Here is a 6,000-nt window from a genome sequence, read left to right as displayed (position 1 = left end):
GGAGCAACGGTGGCGACACTTGAGTTATTCACAAAGGCTGGAATGCAAATGAGGTTGGCACTGCTCCAAGTCGCAGTAGCTTAGGAGGAGGGCGAAAGGCATATTACTATTCATCAAGACCCGAGCGTCGCGTGGGCTCTGAGGTTCTCCACCTGCATCCCTCCCTCTATCACTGACTTCTGGGGGAAGGGGAGGCTCCTCCAGAAGCACTTTATCTGCCAGTCTGAGAGCTGGAGGTGGGGGCGGGGGTCTGAAGTTAGGCAGATTTGTCTCGTCACATGATGGGGGACCTGTATCACGTGATGACTCCGGTGATGTTGCAGGCAGCATGTGACTCCCAGGGCTACGTGGGCTCAAAAACAATTTAAATCCAAAAACACAAGCAGGTTCCCCTCCTCTCCTTTGCCTTTTGGTCTGGCTCTCCCTCCCTTTGGGTTGGTGCCTGACTGAATGGAAAACCCGTCGTCTTGCAGCCACTAACCCGTGAGCGCCGGGTACCTGGAGGCCAGGCCCCTCTGCAGGGGGTCCCCCCCACCCCACCTCGGGAGCTGTGCCCCATCATTCTGAAGCCTGGTAAGTTCCTGAGCACTTGGAGCAATTGTGTGTGAAGCCGTCCTAGACTGCCTCATTAGCATGCACAGGCACCCTGGTTGGGCGCGTTGGAAGGAACGTGCCTGCCGGCTCTGGCCCCGCCAGACGCAGGCTTCCTGGGACCAGTGCTGCGCGGCTGTGCCGGGGCGGCATGTGCACTCCATCTCTCTTCTCCCTGCCTTCCCGGCCTCCTCTTCCGACATCCCTCTCCTGTCTCAGCTTGCTCCTCTGAGCCTCTCTCTTCTCAACCTCTCTTACTTCTCACCTCCTCCCTCTCCACCCCCTCTTATTTTCTCTTTTCATTCACCCCCACCTTCTGTTTTTCTCTCTCCCACGCCTTGTCTTAGGAGTTCCTCTCCCCTCGCCTTGAAACATTTTTTTTGGGGGGGGGGTACCTAGATTTTATGTTCTTTCTGTCCAGAACCTGAAGGCCCAGCTTCTGAGGACTTGGTGGTTGGAAATCTACTAACGGCCCCTCTGGAGATGATTTTCTTACTAAGACAATGCAGAGGGCCCAGTTCCTGTCATGTATGTGTGTGCGTGTGCGTGTGTGTTAAGGGTGATTGATGTATTTCCCATCAGAACTGTTTCTTGAGTGGATGTTTGCGGCTCCAGATCCCTGCTCAGCCAGGGGATCATCAAGAGACAGGAGGGGCAGTTACAGTGGTTAGGAGACCACGTCCTCTGACCCCAGATGTCTGACTCGGTGCAAGAAGTCGGGTCTTAAAGCAGGAGTCAAAATCCAGTGCTCAATGTATAGGGGCTCATTCAGTTGTCACAAGGCACCCCACAGAGATGGCTTACAGTTTGAGGCTGCACCTTGGTGGAACGAGCAGAGCATTAGCTGAGAAACTAGCCACAGGGAAGGCAAAAGTAAATTTAATCATGGCAGTGTCTGTAGCCTCACAGGAAGGAGATGTTGGCAGTGTCAGAAGCTCCTGGTTCACTGTTCTCCAGGTATGCTGACACCTGTTCAGCAAGAAATAATTAAAAATTACTGAGCATAATCCATCTAACAATTCAATGAGGAGGTGCTATTTGTATCCCCATTCTAGAGATGGGAAAACTGAGGCACAAAGGAGTTAGTTATGTCACTCAGTTCGTAAGTGATGGAGCTAGGATGTGAGCCCAGGCAGCTTTTCTCCAGAGCCTGCACTGTTAACCACTATGATAAACTGCCTCAAAAAATATCTATCCACATCCCTATGTGACAGGTGGTATGCAAGGTTTGGGGCTACATTTGTGAACAAACAGAGACATCCTGTTCTCGTGAAGTTTGCAATCCAGTGGAAAAGGCAGCTAATAAACATACCATCACACAAGACAATATATCGTTTCAAATTAGGGTATTTGCTAAGAAGAAAAATAATAGGGTAGCATGAGAATATATAACTGGAGACATACTTCCGTTGGGGGGCGAAGGGGAAGAGTTGGTCCAAGAAGTCCTCTCTGCTGATGTACAATAATATTTAAGCTATGACTTGAAAGAGGAGCAGGAGTCAACCAGGTGAAGAGCCAGAAAGAGCATCCCAGGTAGAGGGAATGGCATGTGTAAGGGCCTCGGTGTGGGAGAGAACTGGGTCCACTTCAAGAGCAGCAAGAACGAGTGGGACAATAGGAGGTGAAGCCGTCCAGATAATGTGGGTCACAGTAGGCCTCGCTAAAAAGACTTGGGTTTCATCCCAGGATCAATGAACAACCATTAAAGCATTTTAAGTAGGGAAGTAGCATAATTGGATTTGCAATATGAAAAGACTCCTTCCAGAGGTGTATCTGTTAGTTTTTGCTGTGTTACAAAGCACCCCAAAACTTAACAGCTTAAAACAACAATCATTTATAGGTCATTATGCAGCAAGTTGACAGCTGCAGCTGGGATCATCTGGACAGGAATTCTGTTCTTTTTTTTTTTTTTTTGCGGTACGCGGGCCTCTCACTGTTGTGGCCTCTCCTGTTGCAGAGCACAGGCTCCGGACGCGCAGGCTCAGCGGCATGCGGGATCTTCCCAGACCGGGGCACAAACCCGTGTCCCCTGCATCGGCAGGCGGACTCTCAACCACTGCGCCACCAGGGAAGCCCAGGAATTCTGTTCTTGCGTGGCTTCACTCATATAGCTAGTTAGCTGGCAGGCTGGCTGGCGGTGGTTGATATTAGATGTTCTCACTCACATGTCTGCTAATCGGCAGAGGCCACTGAAACTGACCAGGCCATGTGTCTCCATATCTAACAAGCTAGCTAGCTCAGTTGTCTTCGTATGATGGCTGAGTTCCAAATTCAGCAAGAGAGGGTAAGCCCCAATGCACAAGCACTTTTCAAACATCTGCTTGCATTGTGTTTGCTAATGCTCCATTGGCCCAGACAGGTTACATGGTCAAGCCCAGATTCAAGGGATGAAGAAATATACCTCTTGACAAGAGGCGTTATAAAATACTGTGTCTATTTGCTTCCAGCCTACTACATGAATTCAGAATGGTAAGCTGGATACTGTCTTCCTCTACTATGGGAAGAACTGAAAGCCAAGAGGAAATTTGGAGCCAGTTTTGCTCTGATTAGAGATGAGCTTAGACCTGGTCATATATCAGACTTTATTATCTGCTTAGAACAAGCAGGGGTCTGAGCATCTCTTTTGGACGTGAATCAGGAGAGGGTAGAGAAAGCGGTGTAGAAATGTCGAAATGTCTCCTCATGGGGTTATCTGGGAATGACTTGGAGTCCAAGAAGACTTTGTGATTGTTACCCTAGAATGACATTTGGGCCATATGGAACTTGGAGTGTGTTTCAGTGTTCTCGGCAAGACAACAGTGTGTGCAAAGGCCCTGAGGCAAGGAAGCAGGTGGCTTGTTTTGGGAAATAGGAGACATTAGTTTAGTGTAATTGCAGTGAAAATGGCATGGAAGTAGACAGATTAGAAAAATATTCAGGAGGTAGAAAGAACAAGCCTTGCTGATGGATTTGATAGGAGTTTAAGAAAAGGGACTTAAACTTGGTAATATCATTTCCTAAGGTGGAAAGATTAGGAGAGGATCAGAATATTTTGGTGGGGGAAAGGGAGCAGGCAGGAAAAAATCTAGCATTCTATTAACTGGGTCAAAAGTTGCTGAGACATTGAGTAAATTGAGGACAGAAAATTGTCTATTCAAGTCGGTAACATGGAGATAGCTGAAGACTTTGACACGAGCAATTTTGGTGGATTGGTGATAATGGAAACCAGATTGGAGTGTGTTAAGGAGTGAATAAAAGTAAATAAACTGTGAAAGGGAGCACAGAAATCAAGCACCATTTAGATATGGGTCAGGGTTGGGAATCTATCTTGATTTTATGTTTGCTTTAAAAAACCAGAAACAGGAACCTGTAGATTATGTAAACTGTTGGAGTGGTCCAGTTGAAAGGGAGAGAGGGGAATGGGATCCAAAGTGTATGTGAATGAATAGGTGCTGATAGATTTTTATTTTTTTAAAGGAAGGAATAATGAGAAAGAAGATGGAGCAGATACATGAAGGCTTCTAGATTTTGATATTGAGAGGATGAAGAGTTTCCTATCTGCCAACTTTTATTTTCCCAGTGAAAGGGGATTAGTAGAGAGAAAGGAGATGAGAAGAGGGAGGAGGTAAAGATATAAAATGGTCATTTTGGAAATAAGCATCTTGAAGAGAGAAGTAGGGTTGCTGGGCAAAGCAGAGTGCCTACTGAGAACAGAGAGCATGTATTTAAAATTGTCTCATTTTCTCCAGTAACATTTAAGTGCTTGGGTTCAAGAACCTGGAGATGGTGGAGTGCAAGTCGGATGGAAGTTTTGCTGAACAAGTTCCACAGGGGAGAAAAGGGCGAGGATGTTGAAGGGGGTTTTAAGGGAATGATTGTCCAGGTGAGCCAGAGAATCCAAGCTGGACCAGAATGGGAATGGAACCAGGAAGGAATGATGGAGGATGAGTGAGTGGTAAGCTCAACAGAATAGAGGTTATGATGAGGTGAAAGACTGCATTCTTGGAGGTAGTCCAGCATCAGCATCACATGGGAGCTTGTTAGAAATGTGGAATATCAGGCCCCAACCTAGATATTCTGAATCCAAATCTGCATGTTAACAATCCTCAGGTGACTTGTATGTACACTGAAGATTTAGAAGCAATGATCTAGATTGTCTTGTGAAAAACAAATGGTGCTGAGAATTTCCTGGTGGTCCAGTGGTTAGGACTGCATACTCTCACTGCTGAGGGCCTGGGTTCAATCCCTGGTCGGGGAACTAAAATCCCACAAGCTGCGCGTTACAGCCAAAATAAGATAAACAAAATAAATGGTGCTATTCTGGGCAGAGTGAGAAGGTAATGAACCCCAAAATGTCACACTCACTTCTATATTTATTTTCCCTTTCAAAACAGATCTTGATTTAGCAGAAGTTCTTCTTTAAAATTTTGTCCTGGTTTTTATTTTATTTTAATTTTTATTATGCAATATCTCAAATGTATATATAAATATAGAGAAAACCAGTATACCAACATTAGTTTCAATAATTTTCAACTCATGACCAATCTTGTTTTCTCTATACCATCCCTCCACCCCACCCACTGCCGCCACCAAACAGGATTATTTTGAATCAAATCTTAGACATGATAAAATTTCATCTGTAAATATTGGAGTGCAAGTCGGGTTGAAGTTTTGCTGAACAAATTCCACAGGAGAGAAAAGGGCGAGGGCGTTGAGGGGGATTTCGAGGGAATGATTGTCCCTTAAAAGACAAGGGCCCCCTTTTAAAACATAACCACTGTGTCATCACTGCTTCCCAATAAAATCAAGAATAAATTCTTATTATCATCAGATATCCAGATAGTGTTCACATATCTGCAGTTGTCATATTTGTAGTAATTTGTTTGTTTGAATTAGCATCTGAACAAGGTCTGTACCTGGCAATTGGTTAATATGTCTCTCACATCTTTTGTAATTTATAGGTTCCTGTTCATCTCTTTTTTTTTTCCTTGAAATTTTGTATTAAAGAAACAAGATGATTTCTCCTCTAGATTTTCCCAAAGTCTAGACTTTACTGATTGTTTGCTCAAGGTATCGTTGAATATGTTCCTCTAAATACCTCTAGGTAATGAGACCTAAAAAGAATTGCTTTCAAAAAAACTTCTATGGTGAAATGTATCACACATGAAACATGTATGTATAAATACATACATATATACATACAGCCTGAAGAATAAAAATGTCCTTGTAACACCTACCTAGTGCCTGAGAAGCCCTCCAATAACATCTCTCTTCATCTTCCCTAGAGGTAACCTCTATCTTGACTTTTATAATAGTAATTTTTCTGCTAGATTTATTACATATGTGTGCATCCCTAACCAATATATTAGTTTTTCCAACTTTTTGAGTTGTAGATAAATGTAATCAGATCATAGATATTCTTCTATGACA

General features: G+C 44.4%; 1 long non-coding RNA gene across 2 annotated transcripts in view; it reads left to right on the top strand.

Annotated features, from left to right (window-relative positions):
* Positions 1-242: 242 nt before the first annotated feature.
* LOC137207026 (uncharacterized) overlaps positions 243-6,000 on the top strand; it is an 88,428-nt gene continuing 82,670 nt past the window's right edge. For both annotated transcript variants that reach the window (XR_010934916.1, XR_010934915.1), the window contains exon 1: positions 243-573. This is a non-coding gene — a long non-coding RNA (uncharacterized lncRNA). The remainder of the gene's footprint in view (positions 574-6,000) is intronic.

This window comes from Pseudorca crassidens, chromosome 15 (genome assembly GCF_039906515.1).
Source record: "Pseudorca crassidens isolate mPseCra1 chromosome 15, mPseCra1.hap1, whole genome shotgun sequence".
Taxonomy (NCBI): Eukaryota; Metazoa; Chordata; class Mammalia; order Artiodactyla; family Delphinidae; genus Pseudorca; species Pseudorca crassidens.
Note: the sequence above shows the minus strand (reverse complement) of the source record. Positions and strands in the feature narration are given on the sequence as shown.